The sequence below is a fragment of the Caretta caretta genome, chromosome 4, assembly GCF_965140235.1.
Source record: "Caretta caretta isolate rCarCar2 chromosome 4, rCarCar1.hap1, whole genome shotgun sequence".
In the NCBI taxonomy this organism is placed as follows: Eukaryota; Metazoa; Chordata; order Testudines; family Cheloniidae; genus Caretta; species Caretta caretta.
In genome coordinates this window covers 47,180,040-47,205,531 of record NC_134209.1, presented here as the reverse complement: position 1 = coordinate 47,205,531, position 25,492 = coordinate 47,180,040, and positions in this window count along the sequence as shown.

Sequence of the window (25,492 nt, the reverse complement as noted above, 5' to 3'; positions counted from 1 at the left end):
CCTGCAAAAAAACCTCTCACCTATGTCTGAGCTATTGAAGTCCTCAAATCATGGTTTAAAGACTTCAAGGAGCAGAGAATCCTCCAGCAAGTGACCCGGGCCCCATGCTACAGAGGAAGGCGAAAAACCTCCAGGGCCTCTTCCAATCTGCCCTGGAGGAAAATTCCTTCCCAAACTCAAATATGGTGATCAGCTAAACCCTGATCATATGGGCAAGATTCACCAGCCAGATACCCAGGAAAGAATTTTTTGTATTAACTCAGATCCCACCCCATCTAACATCCCATCACAGGCCATTGGGCCTATTTACCATGAATATTTAAAGATCAATTAATTACCAAAATCATGTTATCCCATCATACCATCTCCTCCATAAACTTATCAAGTTTAATCTTAAAGCCAGATAGGTCTTTTGCCCCCACTGCTTCCCTTGGCTTTTGTATTGAATTCAAAATTTGAAATACTAAGCTGAAAGTACATGAAAGACTGGGAAATATGAAGTGCTAATGGTTATGGTACCAAAGTGGTTTGTAAATAGAATGAGAGAGTTAAAATATATTTAAATTAACATGCATCTGAAAAATCTCAATTTCACCTAACAATGACGAAGACAAAAATATCGACATTCTTCGAAGCTCAGTAAGCCCTGGAAGGTCGTAGATTCTGGTTCTATGGGAGTTTGAACTTGTGACAATAAAAGCTGACCCTGCAAAAAAGATTAATGGATAACTGTGGGCCTCAAGCAAATTAATTCTCCAGCATTCAAACTGTACACCCTAAATAGGAGTCCTTTAAAAATATCTTTACCTATGCGGGAAGGAGCAAGGACCGAGCATTAACAGGTTTGGAAGCAAACACATGAGATGACAGAAGAATGATACAAAACAGAATACAATAGAAATGGTACAAAAAGAATATGATATGGGCAATAAAAGGAAGTTATAACCCAAAATTCAAGGGATAGATCCTGGAGAGCATTCGTGCTACTCTGTACACAGTTCAGGAGGAGGAGGGCCCCAGACTCAGATGCTGAACCAGACCCTGGTGCAAAATAGCTTCAGAGCAGCTCTCTCTTACACTGGTTTTGTGTGGACAGCAGCTAGGGCATGACTGGAGATTACATGCCTCATTACTATGCCAGGAGTTGCAGTGGAGGAGGCATAGAACCAACTGCACTGGCCATGCACTACCCACAAATTCTCCCACTTTGGAGGAATCTTAGGCTTTAAGTTTGTTTGTGCTTCTAGAACACAAAGATGTAGATATTCAAAAGGAGGTGCTTGAAAAGCAGTAAAACAACATCATCACATAACAATGAAGTCTATTAGACTGTGGAATAGTCCCCAAAGGAAGTAGTAGAAGCCTCATCACCTGAATCATTTAAAATTAGTATGGAGAAAATACTTGAGAATTTACTGCCAGTAACAATCTAAGCAGGTGACTTAATGGGGTCTTTTCCATTCATGATTCTCAGGTGACACAGTAGATAATGAAAAAGACCCCATGTTGATTTCTTTTAGTCAATCTTAAATATGCTTTTTGGAGGGAGGATGAAGGGGTAGAGTTCAACTTTCTGGTGAAATAGTTGGTGCAGCTTTAGATAAAATTAAATATAAATACAAAATTGCCCATATAAACTTTTATACAGATTCTTGAATTTGGGATTAAGATATACTAAGCTTTTACCCAATTTTCTCCTATAAGGAGATCATTTCAAGCTCAGGCATGTCAAAATGGAGATATCTGCTTCTATCACAAACTAATTTGAGCTAGGATTTTCAGCTCTGTTTAGCACAGAGATTAGAAAACCTAGGCAATTTTTTATATCAGGTCCCCAGCCAGAAAGGCACAATTGCTCTTGGTGAGATTTATGGAAAATCTCTACTGATTATTACTGATTGATACTGTTTAGCATTACTATACTAATAAGTCTTATTCTATACTATATGGTTGAAAAATATCAATTACATCGTGGAATGGGTAGTTTTGCGCCTCTTTCTTCTCATTTCTAGAGCTGACTGAGTGGCAAAGCTAAGTCAGTTACTACTGCTGTCTTAAAAAGCTGAAAGAAACATTATGTGAAGCTTTGCGGTTTCGGAAAAATACATTTATTTTACAAATGTTCTCTTTACTTCTCTCATATAGCACAGGCAAGCAATGCTGTTTACATTACTTAAATGTTTCTCTATTATATATGTTCCATTATTTATTTTTCCTAAATCAGAGAGGTAACATGAATGAATTACATACATAGTTACTATAAAATGATACATATTAGATTATGGCAGTGGACACTGATTGGCCAATTGGACCTTTTAGATGATATCACACTGATGTCACCTGTAAACACAAAAAAGGGAGGAGGAAAATCTTGCCCTCTGCAGAAAGAAGAAATAAGGATGAGTGATACTATTTTCTCCCTATTTATCTTCTGCACTCATTTAACAGAGTTCCAATTGTTCCAGAGTTCCAATTGTTACTTGTCCAACTTGCCCATGCAAGGGAACAAAGGAGCATAACGCATCCTATTACTCCCCTGTGTGGGCTACTCCCCTGTGTAGTCAGAGCTGTGAGGAGACCAGGCATCATGGGCCTGCTACTCCCAACATGCAGGTTGGCAGGAAGTGGGGAATGAGTGGAACCTTGAGTCTGTCTCTCAAATATGCCAGACAACAAGCTTAGTCAGCATTGAGGGAGAAGTAATCTGCTTCTGCTCTTGGACAGGGGAAGCAGGGAAAGAATGGTTACTCTTAGTGTAAGTGCAGCTACACCTTTACTCACAGCAGACTATAAGGTTAGCATATAGCCCATAATAGGCTAATGCCAATATTTTCAAACAGGGGTAGCCAAAGTTGAAATCAGTGGCACCTATGAGTGCTCAAACACTTGATTTATACAGAAAATATCAACTTTTTAAAAAAAATTGGGGTTCAAATACTTCCCTCAAATTCTGACCTTGGATGAAGGTTGTCTTTGATGGGACTTTCCCAAAAGTCATTGAATTTTTCAAATCCCCCCAGAACCTATCACAAGCAATAATAAAATTAATTAAATGGCTACAAAAAGTGGTAGATTACTGAGGCTTTGTGAAATTTTACCTTTTATTCATCTTCTAGAACCTATAATTGCACAAAGTATTTGCCCAGTTCTCACTGTCCTTGCGTAATTAGCTTAAAAAGTAGAATATTGGCAAAAAATCCAAGCAGAATGGGTTTTCACTGATATAACATTTTTGCAATGTCACATGCTGTGTTTTGTGAACACATTCCTAGTCATGTCATGTAGTTACATCATTTTCCTAATACTGAGATTAAAAAAAAAAAATTCCAAGAACAGTGTCAAAAAGACTACTTACTGCTTTCAGTAAAACAAGTGTTATTTCAAAATAGTGTTAGATTATTATTCTAATGAATTCATATAATCCCATCACATTTCCAAGGTATCTGCATCTTTTTAATCATTCCTTCACTTCTGCTGAAACACATAATTTGCTTTTACAACTGAAAGTGCCTTCCATGATATGTTACAAATACTTCACACATCTTCATTCAGTCTTTGTTTATTCTATCCAACTCCCTTTAGAATCAGTATCAACCATGACTGAAACATTGTGCTTCTTGTATATAATGGCACAGGACAGTTGTTCAGATACCACTATGATGGGGCTGATGACGATGCTATCAAATGGCTGGCACACTGCACATACACTGATGATGATGTTGCAGATATAAGGCTCTGAATAAAACTGAGAATGGAATAGAAAAATATACACGTGTGTCTGTACATAAAACTGCATGTGTTTGTTTATATTGGATAGTAATTTGCATTATCCCGAATTGTCATGAAAACTTCAGGCATTCAGTGTCCACTCAACTTCAGGCTTTCAGCATTAGCCATCATTGCTACAGCAGGAAAATCAATGCTTGATGTGAAAGGAATGGAGAAAACTAATCTTGAAAAAGTCCATATAGTTAATAAGCATCTAGATTAGAGAACTCCAAAATGTCTGGGGAAGAGGGCTAGTAAAGATCCAGAGCGGCTAGGTGCCAGGCAAAGAGAAGGCTAGGGAGAAAGAGCAGAAAGGCCTGGAAAGAAATAGGTAGACAGTAGGTGGCCCAAGAATCTCTGATTTGTGCACAAAGCATGCTCCCTCTAAGTCTGAGAACATAATTAAAACTGATAAGCAATGAAGAGGATTAATATGCATTAAGATAATTTAAGGTTTTTTTTTTAATTAATGTTATAGAGCTCTTGTTGCAGGTGATGCACATGATGAAGCTGGACATGTTCCAAGTTGTTCTGACTAGAAAAATTTTGATGCATGTTTTAGGAGATTTATGGCCCAAGCCTCAGCTGGAGCAAATAGATATATTCCACTGATGTCAATGGAGCTACATTGTCTTACACAAACTGAGGATCTGGTCCCTAGTCCTTTTGAATCTTGAGCTCTTCTGTGACATTTCAAACATGAAGAAAGATAAACTAGGGTCCATTACTAGTTTGGTCCATTCCCCCCTCCCAACACTCTCCTCCCTACTGCCACTGCCCAAAAAATCTTGGGCTAATGGGAAAAATGGCAGTTTCTCTGATTTTATGTAGCCATGGATCTCAATAGTAAGTATTTCATCCCCAGATGGTTCAGAACTAATGGTGAGGTTTGTTTTAACAAAAAACAGCTAGCTGCTAGCTTCTCCTTATGCTAATACGCAATTAGGTGGGGAGAAAGGAAGGAGCCCTCTCCTCCGTGCATTGCCTTCATAAGGGCTAGCCAGATTTAAACCCTCTTTGGAGCACAGGGGCTGCTGCTGGCTCGTTCCACCACAAGAAACTTGCCAAAAGGAGTGGGGGAGAGACATTAAGTGCCAGTGTGGCAGCCTCCTTTTGGGTCAGCACCAGAGATTGAATCAGGGACTTCTAGAGCTGAATACATGAAAATCCACAGCTTGATCTGAAGAGCCAGCTGGGAGCTGCAACGGACTCACATCTCTGTGGAACAGGCACAGACAGAGATGTGTAACACACTGACCAGAGACCGATATGGCCTGCCACATTAGGACATTGTAAGATATGCTGCACCCTTGAAAGGGATAAAATACATTGCTTTCTCCCCATTGCAAATGGGAAGCTCAGAAATAACATCATGTCTTTGAGTAAGAATACTTTCCAATACTTCTGATCAGGTATGACTCCCTTCCACCATCAAATGCAAGGCTATGGCTAAATAACAGAATAAGCTCTTAATAAACAATATCAGTTATCTGAGGGTGTGCCTGCCTGTAGCTGGAGGATTGTCTCCCAGCCCAGGAAGACAGAAACATACTAGCTCTTCTCAAGCTAGCAACTAAAACTAGCAGTATGGATGTTGCAGCACCAGCAGCAGTAAACCTAATACAGACCGAGGGGGATGGGCACCAGCAGGCTTGTGCTTGTGCAGCTAGCTCATGCTGCTGCCTGCACAGCAATGTCCACACTGCTATTTTTAGCATGCCAGCTCAAATCAGAGCTAGAACATGTCTGCCCACCTGTGCTGGGAGGCACACTCCCAGTTGCAATGTAGGCATACTCGGAGTGCCCCCAACCTAACAAACATAAAACTATGAAAGCCCAGGGATGCTTATAAGACAGGAAATGTATTCCTCCGCCATTAAGATAGCATTGCAACCTTTGCTTTTATCCTTTAGATTCTAGTCTAATTTGTTTTTTAAAAAGTATTTTATTAATTCCTGTTGCTGCTCTTGATAATTTATTCAATATATAAACTGTTACATCCTCCCCAAATTACATTGAAAGAATATTCATCTTGCAAAGCTAAGCTCTCAAGAGTTCAGAAATGCCAGAATTGAGGCTGCCTGTACATCCTTATTTTTTCCCCTCAAGTGAGCATGAATCCTGGACCAGTCTATAATTACATGATCCCATTTTTTCCCCCACAGGATCTCTACCTAATTCAGTGCATAAAAAGGGCAGGGCTCACTGAATGAGTAGCTATTCAATATTTTGTTCATTGTTAAATTTGTAGCCCCATGCCTTACTGTCTATTCTATAGAGTTTTTAGGCTGCATTATCACTTTAGCATCTGAGTGCCTTCCAGTAGCACATTAAGCAATGTGATTACATATCTGTCATGTGTTGTTTGTTTTCTCATCCTCTCCCCAAGGTGAGAAGCATGTGCAGAGGAGTGTCTTATTATGGTAAGATTTGAAGATTGCTTTTTTAACTTTACATGTTTATCTGTGTTTATGTTAGAGAAGTGATGGTAAAAAAATACTTTGCATTAGGAGAGGAAGATGTTGAGGATTGAGATTGTCCTTAGATCCGAGGGGACTACCATCTTGGACCAGCTCCTGAGAAAGTTCCATTGTGCCAGAGGAGTGAAGTTGTCAACCACAGTCTTTAGATGCTTTAGATGGTCTTTCAGATTTCTTGGACCAAGACCAGGGAGCACATTGAAGACATGGACTGAGACCTTGAGCTTGATTTGAAATTTTATGGGAAGCCTCTGTAGAGAGCAGATGACAGTTTTGATGTGCTGCTCACTATTCAAATCCTGATTTTCATACAGAATTATCATTTCCCATGAGCTTTTTTCTATGGCACTTACACTGTGGCATCTAAGGGCTTGTCTCCATAGTGGATCAATGTTGCTGTGATTGAGCCACCAGGAGTTGATTTAGCAGGTGTAGTGAAGACCCGCTAAATTGACCGCCAATTGCTCTCCCATCGATACCGGAATGAGAAGTTGTCCCAGCATGGTGTAGATACTGCAATAAGTCGACTTAAGGTACGTCAACTCCAACTATGTTATTCAGGTAGCTGGAGTTGCGTAACTTAAGTCGATTTAGCCCTGTAGTTTAGACCTGCCCTGAGTGCTTCACAAATATTGATGTCTATCTTCACAACACCCCTGTGAGGTGATATTATGCCCATTTTACACATGGAGAACCAAATTGGATATATTCATGTCAGAAGTGTCCAGTAATTTTGAATGTGCAATTGGAGACACTTCCTGCCTCTGCAAATATATGGAGATGCCTCTGCAAATATATACCTCAAACACTCCTCCTCTCCTCTGCTCCTCCTGTGTCTTCTGGCTCCTTGCAACTCCCACATTCCCTAGCCCCTCTGCATTTGAAACATGTCCTTTCTCCTCACTGACTGGACACCAGCAAGGCAGAATTCTGAGCACAGGAGATGCACTCCTGCTCGGGTGTCTCTGCTCTCAATTCCAGTGCCCAGCATCACAGTAGCCCCTAGCACCCAGGAAGAGCAACTGCAAACAAAGTCCTAGTCAGCCACTGGCTGGAGCTTGCCCAGTCACTCTGTGGGGTTTGAGCATGTAGAATCTGGTCACATGTCAGAGCTGTGAGGGGCTGGAACAGAAGGAATCTTCAGAGATTTTAGCTGCAAATCTCTAACAAATCTCAGTTGAGCACGTGTGAATTAAAATTTTTGGGGGTTTATAACCTGGCTAACTTTGGACTGGCTAACTGTGGATTATTCCCACAGAAACAACAAAAAGCACAAATTTTCCCCTGCAAATTTCATGTACTTTCTCCAAAGCAAGGAGATGCTAGAGCTTCTCAACAAAACAATGAGTTGTGGGGGTTTTTTTGTTTTTACACATGGTAAAAACTGTGCATTTTCGATATTATTCTCAGAAATAGGTGAACCATTTTAGCTGAAACTTTCCAAAAAGAAAGCTTGATGAAACACCCAACATGTAAAATTTCAGCCCAAATGGTTTGTTTGTCAAACCGAAAACAGGATTTTATAATGGAAAATGTTGAATATCACATCCTCTGGTACCCACAAATTTCTTAATTATGTGTACTGTACCCAACCACATTTTTTACTGCCAAACTATACTTGCTTTAAGACCATAGAATTAAAACTCCTTCTTTGTTCATATCATTCCAATTCCTTTACTGTGCTCTATACTAATGTTTAAGCACTTTTTAAACTTCCCACAAGTGATCTTGTGGCTTTCTGAGTTTTCAGCACATTTCCTGAGATGTATCAGTTTCCTCTTGTATTCCTCACTATGAATTATAACTACTTCACTGCTCAGTGTTATTTCCTCCCTTTCCATAAATCTGCTAATCTGAGTCATATCTTCCTTCTTTTCTCCTTGCATTTTGCATAGATTTCTCCCACTTAGGCCAATAATTTTAATTCTTCCTTACAAATCATGCCTTCTCACCGATGACCTTTTATGTTTATATATAACTTTTCCACATAAATACTATAATCTCCATTTCTTTTAAAAATACCTCATTCCAATCCTTACAAACCCAAAATGTCGCTATTTTTGCACTCAACTCAATCTGCCAACTACCTGACTTTGGCTAGCCTTAGTAATACTTCTGAGTATATGACCTTGAAAACATATTCCTTTTCTGATAGAAGGCCCAGGCCCTGATAATGCAAAGACTAGTGCATGTGCTTCAATTTGGCAGGGAAGGTTAAACATATATGTCTTTGCAAGGCTGGTGTCTTATTTTCTTCAATCGTCTTTGGTTATTTGTATTCTTCATGTTGCACCTAGGGATTACTCAAGGGGTGCAGATACAATAACTGACCCAAACTTTGCCCCCAAAATGGAATTGAAATTTATGAGATTCAAAAAAGTTTGGTTAACTTAAACACAAAGAAACATCTCTGTATTTCTTTGTTTCATGTGACATTGAAAGTGTGATTGAATGGTTTTAAAATCTTTTCTGATTTATCATTCTTTCATTTCTCTTATCTGCCAACAGAAATAAATATTTCAGGTTCTAAACTATGCACTTCAAATCCTCTTGCTCTTGATCGTGCATATCTCAAAATATCTAAATTTTAAAATGTGTATTGCTCTTATTACCCAGTGAAACCTCCAAAAGCTCACAATCTAAATAGCCAGACAAAGAGTGTCAAAGGAGGTACTATTATCTCCAAATTACAAAAAGTGGACTCGAGACAGAAAGATTACATATTATGCTTAAAGTCACCGAGGGAATCTATAACCTAGCTAAGACTTGAACCCGGATTTTCTAAATTTTAGAGCAATATCATAATCTCAAAATCATCCATCCTCTCCCCTTCTGCATCCATTTTATACTCTGTAGTGTTAAAATCTTTCCTTTTTTGTGCTCATGATTTTTGCATTCATTAAGATATACTAGCAGAAACATTATGCTTTGAAACTTTCAATACATTCCCTGTTGCAGAAATTTCCCTGCTATTTTATCTTTAAACACCACATGGTAACATGTATTCTGTTCATGCATTAAGTCCAATTAACTCATTTAAATGACAGAAAAACTTCATTGCTCTGGCTTGATATGGTTACTGCAACTGCGATTACAACCTTTTCCACTCACCTTCACCACCTACAATATTGCACAAAACATTGTGGCTCAGTAACAACTTGCTTTCCTTATGTCCAACCGGAGAAATATGTGTGCCCAGCTAGAGAATTTCCTCATCCAGACAGTAGAGGGGAGAGAGAGCTTCTTATGGACTAGTCATGTATGTGATCTTGTATCTCCACTGGAGCTACAGTGGTTCAGGAGCAGTGGTGGAGCTGGACCAGACTGCCCTATTGCTGGCACTGTGAAAGAACCTGTGCAATGACAGGAATGCCCACCCCCACCTCATGCAAAATGACCAAAACGCACCACCAGAAGGCAGAAGAGCCCCATCCAGATAAAAGACACTGTAATGCACCCCCCACCCCTACTAGCATATCTTTGCAGAGTCCCACAATGAGCTGGAGAAAGATTTCCTGAGCTCCAGGGAACAGAGTTGCTTCTACTTAACCAGACCCACTTGTTGCCCCTACTCTTCAAATTTAAGGAATGGTCCAGGCAAGCTTCCCTGCCTCACTCTGTCCAGTGCAGTATCCTTGTGCCACTCAAGAGATGAGTGTGCAATTCTGTGTTGAAAATACTCAGATTCCTTGAGGCAAACCTTTTTTACCCTAAAGATGATGGAGAAGATAGCCTAGAAGTGTGCACTGATCTCAGCAGAGCTTCATCTTTTCAGCAGAGAGAGAGGCTCTTTTAAGGGCTGGAAATCAGCTGCTTCTCCCTTCTTGGACTGTGCTCCATGGCTCTGTATCTGCACGTGAAGGGCTAGATATTGCCAGTCCATCTTGCTGCAGCTTCATTCAAAGGATGGGACAGAGCCTGCTCCACCAGCCTCTCTGTCCTCTTCCTTCTCCCCTCTTCAATTTCTCATTCCCAGGATTACACTGTATTGTATTTAGCAGCAAGGAAAGATATTTAGCAGAGAGTTTAGGCTTAAATAGAGACTGGGAGTGGCTAAGTCATTATGCAAGGTAGCCTGTTTCCTCTTGTTTTTTCCTACCCCCCCCCCCAGATGTTCTGGTTTAACTTGGATTTAAACTTGGAGAGTGGTCAGTTTAGATGAGCTATTACCAGCAGGAGAGTGAGTTTGTGTGTGTATGGGGGTGGGGGAGATGTGAGAAAACCTGGATTTATGCAGGAAATAGCCCGACTTGATTATGTAAAGAGTTGTCACTTTGGATGGGCTAGCACCAGCAGGAGAGTGAATTTGTGTGGGGGGGTGGAGGGTGAGAAAACCTGGATTTGTGCTGGAAATGGCCCACCTGTTGATCACTTTAGATAAGCTATTACCAGCAGGACAGTGGGGTGGGAGGAGGTATTGTTTCATATTCTCTGTGTATATATAAAGTCTGCTGCAGTTTCCACGGTATGCATCTGATGAAGTGAGCTGTAGCTCACGAAAGCTCATGCTCAAATAAATTGGTTAGTCTCTAAGGTGCCACAAGTACTCCTTTACTTTTAAACAAGAAGTGATGAAATTTGTGGGGATCTATTACTGTTAAACAGAGATTTTTTAATCTTTCTGGACATCATAAATATAAAGTGAAGGCTAAACACCTTTAAAATGCCTCCTGGACAGAGGAAAAACCCTTTTACATGTAAAGTGTTAAGAAGCTAGGATAACCTCGCTGGCACCTGACCAAAATGACCAATGAAGAGACAAGATACTTTCAAAGCTGGGGAACAAAGGTTCTCTCTGTCTGTGTGATGCTTTGGCCAGGAACAGAAAAGGAATGGAGTCTTAGAACTTAGTAAGTAATCTAGTTAGATATGCGTTAGATTCTGTTTTGTTTAAATGGCTGATAAAATAGCTGTGCTGAATTGAATGGATATTCCTGTTTTTGTGTCTTTTTGTAACTTAAGGTTTTGCCTAGAGGGATTCTCTGTTTTGAATCTGATTACCCTGTAAGGTATTTACCATCCTGATTTTACAGAGGTGATTCTTTTACTTTTTCTTCTATTAAAATTCTTTTTAAGCACCTGATTGCTTTTTCATTGTTCTTAAGATCCAAGGATTTGGGTCTGTGTTCACCTATGAAAATTGGTGAGGATTTTTATCAAGCCTTCCCCAGGAAAGGGGGTGTAGGTTTTGGGGAGGAATTTGGGGGGAAAGACGTTTCCAAGCAGGCTCTTTCCTGGTTATGTATATTTGTTAGATGCTTAGTGGTGGCAGCAAAAAAGTCCAAGGGCAAAAGGTAAAATAGTTTGTACCTTGGGGAAGTTTTAACCTAAGCTGGTAAAAATAAGCTTAGACGGTTTTCATGCAGGTCCCCACATCTGTATCCTAGAGTTCAGAGTGGGGAAGGAACCTTGACACTGGAACATAATATTCCTCTTTTTCTTAGAATTCCAGAACTCTAAAGCAGAAGAACCAAAAAGAGACAGAGAGAAAGTGGTCTGCTCACTAAAGCAGAAAGGCACAACTCAACTTTCTCTAGGCTGGCTCTTTGCAGACTGACTGTTGATAGACGCAGATAGTATGCTTCCCTACAGAGGCCCCTAACCTGCAAATACAACCAGTAAACCCCCTGAGAATGTAAAGTGATAGCTTACAATTTTAAATATTCAATATACCACATTTACCAGCCACTTTTGTTGAGGACATGAATCATCTGCTAATAAGTAAACCTAATGAAAATGTACTCTATGATATGTGTTATGTTAATGTAGTTATCGTGTTTAATCAAAAACAAGATTTTTCTATTTTCCAAGTTTGCACCCTGTGATAATGTGTACCAACCTCACGCTGGTGAGGTGAGGGAAAAAGAGCTGTTCAGGGCCCAAAAGGCCATTCCCCTTCACTTCTGCTGGGCATGTTGCCAGTGGAAGAAGCATTTAAAAGGGAGCAACTCAACTCTGTCTGGGCTGACTGTGGAGGAGACCAGTCGGGTGCAGCATTTAAGAAGCCACCAGAAGTCCAAACTGCTGGGATTAAGCCTCATAGCCAAGCCACTGCAAGCCCATTGACCAACGGAGCTGAAGGTGATGACTCACTGTTGCCAGCAGAGGAGATGGATCAGTGGGGAACAGAGGAGAGATCCCAAGTCCAGCCCAAGACAAAGCCAGAGGAACTGGAACAAGGATAAGAAATGACCCAGGGAGCGCATTTAGGAGTATCAGGCCCGAGGTCCTGGATAAGCACTACTGCTTCGAAGGGCCCTAGGTAAGAGTAAGATGGGCCTGGGTTCCCCTACCCCCCATGCTCTTCCCAGTTGGCAACATTACCCTGAGCTATTGTCACTATACAAAGTGGTCTTTGGACTCTAACCAGTGGGAAACACTACCCCAAGCCATGACTACCAGGGAAATGGACTCTTGGACTTTCACCATTAGGTGATCCTGCCAGCCTGGAGCACACAGCCAACCCCTTGACACCCCCTTACAATACAGGAAATGGTTAAATCTGGGCATGTGTCTTCTAGGAAAGGTTCCCGCTTGCCTATCGTCTCCATGGTGTATCAGCTAAGGATGAAGATGCAATGGTCCATAACATTCTCTTTCATGGTAAATCCCACAGGTCAGTGTTTTGGGGGGAGGATCCTTTATAGAGCTCCTCCCATATCATTCCATTGTGGGCTCTGTCCCCAGATCTGTTGGAATCTCAAGCAACCATGCAGAGTCTGGCGAATTCTGAGAGAGACCAGGACAATCAGTGAGGCGGCTTTGTGCCTCCTTGCCTGTTCTGCCCCAGTGGTCCCCTGGCTCTCTGGCCATGATACCCCCGATCTGTTGTATCTTTTCCAGGAATCTATGCATAGCTGCAGGAGAAGATATGTTTTCCTCCCTCTAAGCCAGCAATTATAGACATGCTCCCGCAGCATGGAATCTAGACACAAATTGCCCGATCAGGGTACAGCAGAATAGATGACTGTTGCATGGAGACAGCTGATTTCCCATCACTTCTTTTTCAGGAGAGATGATCTCAGCCAATAAGTTTGATTAGAGACCATTAAATAATGTTATATATATATATATATATATATATATAATTTGACAAATAAATTTCAATATGGCTATCTGGGCAAATAATTTGTAAACATATTTCAAAAACTTTCAACAAATTTCACACAGTATCTCAAATGCAATATCTGAAGAGTAATTTATGTAATAATTTTCCAGGTCTAATGTTCAGGTACCTGCTCTGGTTGCTGTCCGACTTGTAAGAGAAGTGCTACTTTGATTATATGGAATTTAGTACACTGTATTGAAAAACTCACATCAAAATTCACTGTAGGATCTCTGCAGGAGTTTTCCACCTTATTACATTTTTAGGGTGAATCAAGAAAGCTTTTTGAACTATTTATGAAGATTACAGGCTTGCTCACTGTCCCAGATTAGAGGGTTCCACTATATGTATTAGATATCTATCTATCTATCTATTTGTGGTATATCAATATGCTTCAGTTCTTCAGGAGATCATGCTCTGTGTTAATCAGATTATGAATGGGGGCTGTAAATCAGGATTCTGCTGGAGTTTTTGTTTGTTTGTAATTCATTATTCAGTTATGGTAATAAAAACAGTTCCTTTGGCAGTGGGTGCAAGAGAAAACCTACATCTACATATGTCTATTATGGGTCAATTTTTTCCCCTGGCATAACTCCAGTAAAATCAGTGCATTTACACTAGTAACAAATTTGCAATTTAACACAGCAATTTAACACAGGTTTGCAAAGGTTTCCTCTTTTCTGTGTCTTTTGATTTTCCTCTCTCTCTAAAAAAAAAAAAAAAAAAAAGTCTGAATATAAGGAAAAATCCAATTTTCATTTCTCATCTGATCTGTTGTCAAGAAATGTGCTTCCAAGCAAGTATTCATGGCCGGGCCCTGCAGACTTCTTACAATGGTATTTATGCAGGTCCACTTATTAACGTTTCTCATTACATTGAGCAAGACAAATTTAGGGCCTGAGCCAAAATGGCTTATTAAAGTTTGCATAAGCCATTCCTGATAATTAAGGTTGGTTGGCCCTCATAGTCATCTGATGAGAGAAGCCACTATGACAGGCCTATGTATTCTACACAAAGTTCAAGCCAACATAATTATAACTTATTTCCACAACATTTTGAAACTTGAGACCTTTTTCATTCACAGTACATAATATCTAAAAAAAAAACCAACCAAAAACTTCAAATCTCTTTTTTGTGGAAACCTAACATTTTGTCATTCAGTGTCATCAATTAATATTATTATTACTGTAAAACTACTTAAATTTCAAAGCACAAAATTGCACCAATTGTACCAAATTACATGTTTATTTTGAAGAATATAATATAGTGAGCAGAATATTTTACTAGAATATGGACATGCTGGTAAAATAGATCATCTTTAAGTTACAGTAGCTGGAATTCCCTGAAGTGCTTCATAATTATCAACAATAAAAACTGAGATATGCAGAATCAAGGGAATATATTCATATTTTGTGTTTCTGTTTGCATTTGCATATGCATTCTTTTCATACACTGCGTCAAAGCACATTCAAAACAACAAACTGAAGTCACTTTGTGGAGGTAGCAACAGCATTCACTAGTCCTTGAGCATCAGTGATGAAGAAACTGTAAAGTTTAGATTTAAACAGGCAGATTCCTAATAGTTTTGTTAGGAAGAATTTAGGTTGGAACCTGGAGGTTATTCCCTCAGCAATTGAAATGACTGTGATGGCATCCTCAATGCCCACCTGGCCAAACAGAAGAACGCTACATCTAGAATTCAGCTGCAATGCTTTCTCTGACAAAAAAAACTACTTTCCAAGAGACCCTCCTACTATTGTGTTGAACTACAGGTCTATGTAACAATTAATCATGGATCTAGCAAAAGAGAGTTTACTCAATATCAGTTAGAATCCATCAACAAGATATCTTTAAAACCAGTGCCATATTCAGAAATGTTTAAAATCATGTCTCTAGAGAAGAACCCAATATTTTAAAAAATACTACCACTGGAGAAAAAATGGCAGCAATATTTATTAGATGTATTGTACAGTACCAGGTACAATGGGGCCCAATCCTCTATTGAGGTGTCTGGGTCTTATAATAGTACAAATAAATACCACTGAAAATATACAGTTAATAATTGATAGCTTACTCTGTTATATTATGCTATGGAGCATTTGCCATTCATTGTGGCCTTTATGAAGTAAGAGTGTACTGATCAGAATAATATGGATAGGTAGAAACTGATGTTTGGCACAAATTAAAAAGAGAACCAAGTGCATGTTAAACAAAATAACAAAAATATCAGTAAGTAATACTGACATTAAGCAACAAACAATGTCTATGGACATAATAGCAATCCTCCTAATCATTAATTAGTTTTGCAGTCTGGCAACTAGCAGTGCTGTAAGGGTCAAGTTATTTCTTGCTTCACAAAAAAGCTGTGGCACAAGTAATCTAGGCCAAGATCCTCAGAGGTATTTAAGCACCTAACTAACTCTCATTAAAATCAGTAGGCATTAGGAACCCTATTTATAAATACTTGTTCACACCCCTTCTTTTCTTCAGGGAATCTAGAAATCTCTATAATAATGAAATATCTGCTGCAGAAGAAAGCACTAATGCCTGTTGATCAGGTCAGGCAATTTTACATTCTAAAGTCTTTCTTGCAAATATCCTAACACTTCTCTGAAAAACAGACGAGCGCTGCTACTTATGGGAAGCAGCAGAATATGTGAATTACTGTACAGCTGATCTCTTTTCCTGTTGCTGAAGCACTGAAGCTTGTACAGTATTATGAAAAAGCAGCACTATTTCCAGTTAGGTCTGATAAATCCTCTCTATTAAAAACATGGTACCCCCCGCCCCCGTGCTACAGAGATCAGTACTGTCACAGTGCAACACCCTCTGCCCTTACATTCCATCATCCATGAGGTCAAGTTCATAAGCAAAAGATATGGATGACCTCATTTTACCATCTCAATAGATGACTTTATTTATTTATTTACTTATTTATTTATAAAACCCTGAGGGTATCTAACAGGGTCTTCAAACAGCACAGACATTATTCTGATCTCATACTGGATTTACACAGGTGTCACTATTAACTTCAGTGGAAAGAAAAGGAGTATTGTGGCACCTTAGACTAACAAATTTATTTGAGCATAAGCTTTTGTGAGCTACAGCTCACTTCATCGGATGTGAAAGCTCACAAAAGCTTATGCTCAAATAAATTGGTTAGCCTCTAAGGTGCCACAAGTACTCCTTTTCTTTTTGTGGATTCAGACTAACACGGCTGCTACTCTGAAACTTCAGTGGAGTTACTGTTCATTTAGACCGGAGCTACTGAGTGTACAGTTAAGTCCAGTGAATATATCTAAAATCTAAATCAGTAAGAGATGAGATTTATATTACAAATTAATACTTTTTTTAAAAAAGGTGGACTGTTAAGTTGGGTACCTATAACAGTCTGCTGTCACAGTCTGTAAGCAGGAGTCTTCTTCATTTCATCTGTAGCAGTTGACTTACAGAAACACTTACAGCCTGATTTACCCTGTACTGATAGGAAAAGCCAAAACTTCCCTTCCATAGCCTGGCTCTTTTGCAAAAATCTACAGGAAGCCAATTACTGTTTCAAAACTACATCCCAATTTCAGCCCAACCTGGTGTACACTGGCCTTGACTTCAATGGAACTTTGACAGTTTACACCTGACAGTGATCTGTCCCATTACCTTTTCAGGGGTCAGAATCCTGATTGCACCTTTCAGAGAGAATAAAGGATCTCTCTGTACAGCTAACCTGGACCCAGAAACTATGACATAATGATTCAGAAAGTAATGAAGAGGACAAACAGGAGAAGGTGATGCACTGTCTGTTTTCCAGGAAAGAATTGAATACGTGCTTACTGCTGTATCTGCTTTTTCCCAGCGGAGAGCCTGGAACACGTGCATCTGAACCTCAGTAATCCATCCTATTCATTCTCCACTTTATATCAGGGATGTAAAACATCTCACATGATATCTGTTGCCTATGAACTTCCCAGCTACTAGCTTCATCGACAATTAGTGTGAAAACAACTGGTTCGGAGCAGCTTCAGTGAAAAGTGGACAGCAATTAAGTGAAGATGCTTAACTATCCTTAAACCAGAAACAATTTCCTGCTGTGTTAGAGTTATAAGACACAGGGTGAAATGATGGCCCCACTAAAATCAACTGTAAATCTCCCATTGGCTTCAATGAAGTCTAGATTTCACCCCTAATATTTTAATGCTTTGTGGAGAGAAAAAGTTCAATGCAGAATAAACTAGACATGGTTAAACATTTGAACTGCCTTAATAAAACAGGAATGTGGTTGTTTCATTATCTTTCCATATTCTGTTTTTAGCTGCAGCTTGAGAATAACCTTTGCTTTATCTATACAATTTAACTAGCACGTTTTGATGTTTAAGTATAATTCTGACAATCATTTGGTATAATACATGGTCACATCCCCCCTCATTCAACTCCGAGCTATGTTGCTGTTGAAGGCATGATATTCTGAAGGCACACAGTCATCTATCTTATCTATTAATCATTGAAACATTTGTTACAATTTGTATTTATAGAACAATTTGCACCAGAAGATGGCACCAAAAGACTCAACTTCAAAATTTCATGTTTTGATATGTGCTTGAGATAATATCTTTCTTAGCTCTTTAAGAAAACAAAAGTAGAGTCCAAGCCTCCTCATTTAGGGACATACACACAACTTGTGGCTGTAGAATCATACAGCAAGGAATCGTTCCATCTAGAAATCCTGGGAGACAACCGGGGAAAAGTAATATCTTTTATTGGACCAATTTCTGTTGGTAAAAGAGACAGCTTTAGATCTACACAGAGCTCTTCTTTTTGTTTTCTGTTGTCTCTCTAATTTCCTGGGAATAACACAGCTACAATCACACTGGAAACAATTCTAGGAATCCTGACCTTTTCCGAGCTGCATAAACACTGCTGGGTATGCTAACTGTTATTGTTATATATTGATTATGTAACTGTAGCAAATGCACACTTCAGCTGAATATAGTCTCTGCTTAAATCCATTTTAAGAAATGCAATCATCTGGAGTTATTAATGGTCTGGTAAAACAAAACAAAAAAATCCAAAGGTTTTAAATTCTAAAGCTTAGTTTGATTTGATGCAATGAATCATTAGCTCCTTTGATGGCCTCTATTAGTGCAGTAACTGAACACCTCATAACCTTAATGCATCACCATGCTTTGAGGAAGGGCAGTACTAATATATCCATTTTACAAATGGCAAGTTGGGGCACAGATTAAGTGACTTGTCCAAGGTCACACACAGGAAGTCTGTGGGAGAAAAGAGAACTGAAGCTGGGTCTTCTGTGTCAGAGACTAGTACCCTAACCTCTGGGCTATCCTTCCTCTCTGTAGGTCTTGCCTTTAGTTATTGCCATATTATATAAAGATACAATTTGTTATTAAATAAAGTATAACTGAACAGACATATCTGTGCATGCATATAATTCAGATACAGTACAATGTAAATGCACTGAAAAATACATCAGTAAAAATTTGAGTGCGGATGTATACATTACTTTTTACTAACAGATGTGCAGATTGGTTTTGAATTAACAAAGCTAGTTCAGAAAGTAGGGGACATGCCAACATCTAGTTTCTATCACAAGCTTGATGGAAAAATCTATGCATAGCAGAATGACACTGATGAAACAATTTAAAAACCTTTAGAAAAATCTGCAGTAAAACTGGGTAAAAGCTGCATTTTGCTAAAAAAAAAACAAACACCCCACCCCCAACAACCTCCCCCCACCAAAAAAACCCCAAACCCTCAAGAAAAACCTGACATGCTAAATACACTAAATTACCAACACAGAGAAGCACCCAATTGTGCAATATATTAAGTATACTCAGTTCTCATTGGGGACAAGAGACATAAAGAACATTGCTGCAAATTTGATCAGTATTGAGGATGTTCAGCACTTCATAATATTGGGCTTAGGGGCAAATTGTACATCACTCTCTGCAGATTCAGAGAGATTTATACAGTTCTCCTATACAAGGGGAGGTGGGATGGGACTATGAGAAAATTTTGCACTGTGTTAGATTTTACATCCTGCAAGAGAGAAAGTCCAGCTCAGTGGGGGACCCCTATATGGAAGCTCAAAGGGGCCTGATCCAAAGTCTACCACAGAGGACTTTGGATCAGGCCAGGGCAGATTTGACAGGGTCAAGGCTATAAGATCCACCAATACTCAGACCTGTATGTTAGACCAGAATCTCTGTTCCCATACTTGAGGAAGGAGAGGATTCCTTCTTACTCTTGCCTCCAGGGAGTTTCCCAGTGCCCAGCCAAGCTACCAAGACTATACACTGAGAAGAAGTCTTGGCCCTTTCTGAACAGCAGTGACTTATAACACGAGCAAGCTACCTCCCACCTCCTTATGTTTTCTATGAGGGGAACCTTCTAAATAAAAAACATACTGATCACCACATAATGGGAAAAAAACAAAAGCCCACAGGTTTATTCTATGGCACTTTTAACACAACTTAATAGTCAATTTGTTCACATAAGGAATGAATGCTTAAATGAGTCATGTGAACCTCAGAAGGTTCAGAGGTTCAGTGCAGATATATTTCAGGTTTCAGAGTAGCAGCTGTGTTAGTCTGTATCCGCGAAAAGAAAAGTACAGATATAAGCGTTCAGAATTTTAGAAACCCATCTAGACGTACTGGACCATTTGTGTTTAGTAGTCTTTTATACCCCACCCCCAAAATAAGTCTGTGATAACCATTCTCTCTCCTTCACCCCTACCATATCCATTGAACTTATCCATGAACCTGTTTTCTCCAGGCTCTCATCCCCCTACCTTGGATTAGCCCACCACAGGTCCTATCAATGTTTCACTCTTCACATCAAACCAATATGTGGTTCAAATTTTATATGCATTAAGACTTCCTTAACATCTGAAAATATAAGATATGATGTGAAACACCTGCCCAGGCCCAATAGAAAGATGGCAGATTTACTTATTCTAGAATATTAATGGGGCTGTGCCCCTCATAAACTACTGTCATAAGGCCTGATCCAAAGCCTATTGAAGTTAATGGGAAAATATTATTTTAATGTAGTTTTTGTTTTGTTTTTATAAGAAATAAGTTATATACACTGTGACAAAATTCTTCCTCTACCTCGGTGGGTCTTGCGCTTATTGGCAGATTTGCTCACCTTGGAGCTTCACAACAGCCCTCAGTTTGGCTGTTTTCATGAACCCACAGTCCAGGTCGACTCCTCCTGTGTCTGACCAGGAATTGGGAGGATTTGGGGCCCGCCCTCTACTCCGGGTTCCAGCCCAGGGCCCTGTGGAATACAGCTGTCTCAAGTGCCTCCTGGAACAGCTGTGCGACAGCTACAGCTCACTGGGCTACTTCCCCATGGCCTCCTCCCAACATCTTCTTTATCCTCACCATAGGACCTTCCTCCTGGTGTCCGATAATGCTTGTATGCCTTACTCCTCCAACAGTATGCGTTCTCACTCTCAACTCCTAGCACCTCTTGCTCCCAGCTCCTTACACGTGCACCACAAACTGAAGTGAGCTCCTTTTTAAACCCAGGTGCCCTGATTAGCCTGCCTTAATTGATTCTAGCAGCTTCTTGATTGGCTGCAGGTATTCTAATCAGCCTGTCTTAATTGTCTCCAGAAGGTTCCTGATTGTTCTGATTGTTGGGAAACGGAACATCCTTTGCTTGCTCCTCAGCTATCTGCTTTCTATTCTTTCCTAAAGCCCCCTGGCCTGGATTTTTCCTACTTTTTGAACCTGCCTTAGTCCCCCCCCGACCGGGCCAGACGCTTTTTTTGCTTTGTTTTGATTCTTTGTTATTTTTTTCTTCTTGCCGTTTACATGCTGGTCGGCCTCCAGCTTGCCGCCAGCACCCGCCCCCCTCCACGCCTGCTTTCGGGCGCAGCTAATTGCCTCAGCTGAGCCCCCTGGAGGAGGGGGGGGAAGATAGCCGATTTTGCTGTCCGGAGGGGGGAGTGGAAACCCCCAGACCCAGCCGTTTTGCTGGCAGCTCGGATTTTACAACATTCTCAGCATGCCGGAAGCCTTGGAACACAGCCAACACAGCTGGAGAAGAAGATTTCAGAAGACAGGAGAAATAATCCGGGGAAGCTACGGATCATCGTGAAGGGGGCCGTAAGACTGAGTAATTTTCTGAATTATACTCTCGTGGGGGGGAGTTTGACTGTGGTTTACTTGCGTTTGTGGCGGCACAGGGGGTGTGGCCCAGAGCCCCCCCCCGATCCATCGGTGCCCACCCCCCCACCATTACTACAACTGTCACGGCCCCCCCGCCGTCCATCCCTGCTGGCAACCTGCCATCTCCCTTTGGATCCAGCTGTTCGCTTTGAACTTTGCCTTTTGGACCGGATATAACAGCCGACCAAACGAGACTCTTTGGACAAACGTGCGTGGGTCTGCACCCCTCCCCCCCCCCGGATTGCTTATCCCACAGCTTGCCCCTATTACTGGACCCCGATTTGTTCCCCCCCCTCCCAGTCCAACCCCTTCAGCATCCCCCCCCCCGCCTGCAGCCCAGCAGGGAGGAGCGGTTACTTTGCTTCCCCCTCCCTCCTCCTCCTTCCGGTGTCTCCCCATCTCTCCCTGCTCACAATGGCGGGGAATGAGAGGGGCGAGGCCCCTCCAACAAAAACAGCTGTCCCTCCTCAACCACCCCCCCGCCTGACCCCCAAGGTCCCCCCCACCACTATTGTTAAGATACTTGCCACCCCCCCCCCGCTGGGGCACCGGCGGCAGGAGGCACCGGGGTGATTGCTGCTGCTGCGCCCACCGCCCCCCCAGATTCTAGGAAACCCCCCCCAGCTGGCCGGAAGGGCCAGGGCGGGAAGAAAGGAAAGGGCCCCGCTAAAACCACTACGCCTTCTATGGCAGGGGCTGCCCCCACCGCTGTGGCCTCGTCATCAACCGTGGCGCCCCTCCCTGCGTTTCCCTCCACCAGCTCTGCGATTGTCCCTCCCCCGGACCCCAGGACGTATGCCCGAGCGGTGACAGCCTCCCTCCTGCCTGCCGCCTCGTCATCTCGCCCCCCCCGCCTCCGCTACCATCACCAGCGGCCGGGGCCCTTTCCCCGCCTTGACCAGGAGGCACGGTGTCCGTTGCCTCCTGGTGCCTGCCTCGCCCCATGTGGAGACATACGTGCAGGCGTTGGCGAAGGTGGTAGGACCCATTGCTATTGTGGCGGCCTCCAAGATGTATGGGAAGGTCGTTTTTTTCTTAGCCTCGGAGGCTGCCGCCCAGGAGGCGGTGGAGAGGGGCCTGGCGGTGGGGGGGGGGGTTGTCCCCCTAGAGCCGCTAGAAGACCTGGGCGTTCGCCTCATCCTCACCTCCGTTCCTCCCTTCTTACCCAATGTTGCCCTGTTGCCCACTCTCTCCACTCTGAGGAAACTTGTCTCTGTCATCAGCCCTCTCCCGTTGGGCTGCAAGGACCCCACCCTCCGTCACGTCCTTTCGTTCCGCCGGCAAGTGCAGCTTCTACCGCCGGCAGGGGCGCATGATGGAGAGGCGCTCGAGGGGTCTTTCCTAGTCCCCTACCAGGGAGCCCGCTATCGGGTCTTTTACTCCACCGGAGAGGCCCAGTGCTACCTCTGCCGCTCAGCGGGGCATGTCCGCAGAGACTGCCCTTTGGCCTTGGGGGGAGGGGCACCCGAAACCCCCGAGACCCGGCAGGACATCGGCCCCATCGCTGCCGACGCTCCTGGCTGCCCGGCACCTGAAACCAACCCTCCTCCTACTCCACCCATCGCTGCTCCCGTCCGGGCCCAAGAGATACCTTCCCTACAATGCCCGGGCGAGCAACGGAGTTCTACCCTTGCTATTACCAATCCAGCAGAGCCTATGGAGGAGGGTGTGGCAAGGATATTACTGGGTATAGGAGAGGGCCCGCCCCAAGGAGAAACCCCCGCCCCTCATGCTGCCTCACCGCTACCCCCCCGAACCCCTGAACCATCGCCTCCGCCCCCCGACATGACCCCTGCTAACCAACCCCCAGATGATGCAATGGAGGGCTGGACCCTAGTCCAGGGGAAGCAAGGCAAGCGGAAGGCTCGAGCTCTGCTGCATCCATCCGACGCGGAAGCCCCCTGGAAGACCAGGAAAGGAGGCACTGATATTGAGCCTCCCGCTACGGCCACGAGTGAGATCCATCCACTGGTGTCGGGAGGGGAAGACGGACTGGCATTGGAGGGCAGAATCCCCCCTCCATGGGAGACCCTCCCCTCCGAGGCTCCTGAGGACGCCCCTTCTGCCTGGATACCACCCGAACCCCCCGCGGACCCCGAGGCGACCGTTGAGGCGGGCACTAGAGGAGAGACCCCCGGGGTAGCAGGAGCTGACCTCTCCCCCGTGTATGCGGAGATTGAGGCCCTAGATTTGACCCCGGTCACCCAGGGAGGGGATGATCTACTGCCGGCTGGCCTCGAGCTGGGCAACCTTACCCCAGCCCCCCTTTCCCCATGTTCCCTCCCCCTAATTGCCTTCCCGGGCGAGCACCCTGCAGAAGGTGGTCCACCACCTGATGCCATGGCCGCTAAGACCACCATGGAGCCAGTGCCTAGCATTATTGGGAGCCCCCTCCCTTACCCCTTAACCCTTGACTCTGCTCAGGAGGCACTTTCCTTCAGCTGCTTGCCTCCTGAACCCCAGAGCCTTACCCCTGCCCCCACCCCTGTCCCTGCCCAAGTCCCCTCCTCCTGCAATGCTAATGCCGCCCCTGGGATTATTTCCTTTCCGCCTTTTGCAGATTCCCCCCATGGAGCAGTCTTTGCACTTTCTAGTCGCGACCCATTAGGCGTTGCAATTTTCTCCCTGACATCCCCTTCCACCCCAAGGCGTGAAATGAATTTAATAACCCCAGCCTGTCAGACACCCCGTCGGTGGTCCGCACCCTGTCTACCTGCCTTAGTGGACCACGAGGCTGTATTAAGAGTCCCACCAGGGAACACCCCGGAAATTGTAACCCCACCCTCCCATGAGCTGCGGCATGCACTACGGAAGTTCCTAGAACACACCCGTGGCACCTGCAATAGGGTACAGCTGGATCTTCATCTATGGGGGGACTTTGACCAAATCCTCCAGGCCACAAGGGCCCTTATACAGGAGGGCAGGGGGCAAGGAAGGCGCGGTGCTGCGGCCTACGAGTGAGCCCGTGGCTTCCGACACGATCTACTCATCCACGGGATGGATCACGGGTTGCTGCACAACCCGCCGGGGGCCCTGAACACCCCCGCCAACAAGAAACCCCCACCCCCCCAGCCCTCCGCATGACGCCTCTTATTATTGCGACCCTGAATACCAGGGGCTGTAGGATGGCTCTCCGCAGGTCCCAGGTGCTCTCTTACCTTCGGGAAGGGGGGTACTCTGTAGTTTTCCTGCAGGAGACCCATACGGACCCGACCGCCGAGGACAGGTGGCGGCTGGAGTGGGGGGACGGGGCATACTTTAGCCACTTCATGACTTGGAAAGCTGGAGTGGCAACCCTGTTCTCCCCCAACCTAAGGCCTGAAGTGCTAGGGGTCACTGAGGCCGTGCCGGGCCACCTGCTGCACCTTCGAGTCCATATGGAGGGGCTCGTGGTCAATCTTGTTAACATCTATGCCCCGCAAATCAGCTCAAGGCGGCCACAATTCTATCAGCGGGTGTCCGACATTCTCGGCACCCTAGATTCGCACGAGTGCCTGGTCCTGAGAGGGTACTTTAACACCACCCTCGAGGAATGGGACCGCTCAGGGGCCGAGCCAAGCCCGGCCGCCGCGAATATTCTCCGAGGGATAGTTGAACATCACTCCCTAGTGGACGTCTGGCGTGACCATCACGCAGATGACACTTCCACGTTCACCTTTGTCCGGGTGGAGGCCCATCGGTCACACCACTCTCGGTTGGACCGTATTTACTTATCCCGTTTCCATCTTTCACAGGCCCACTCCTCCGCCATTCGGCCGGCCCCATTCTCCGACCATCACTTAGTCACCGTAACGGTCTCCCTTCGTGCAGAGAGACCGGGGCCGGCCTATTGGCACTTTAACAACAGCCTGTTGGAGGACAAGAGCTTCGTGACGTCCTTCTGGGAGTTTTGGTTGGCCTGGCGAGAGCAGTGGCATGCCTTTCCCTCGGTGCGGCGATGGTGG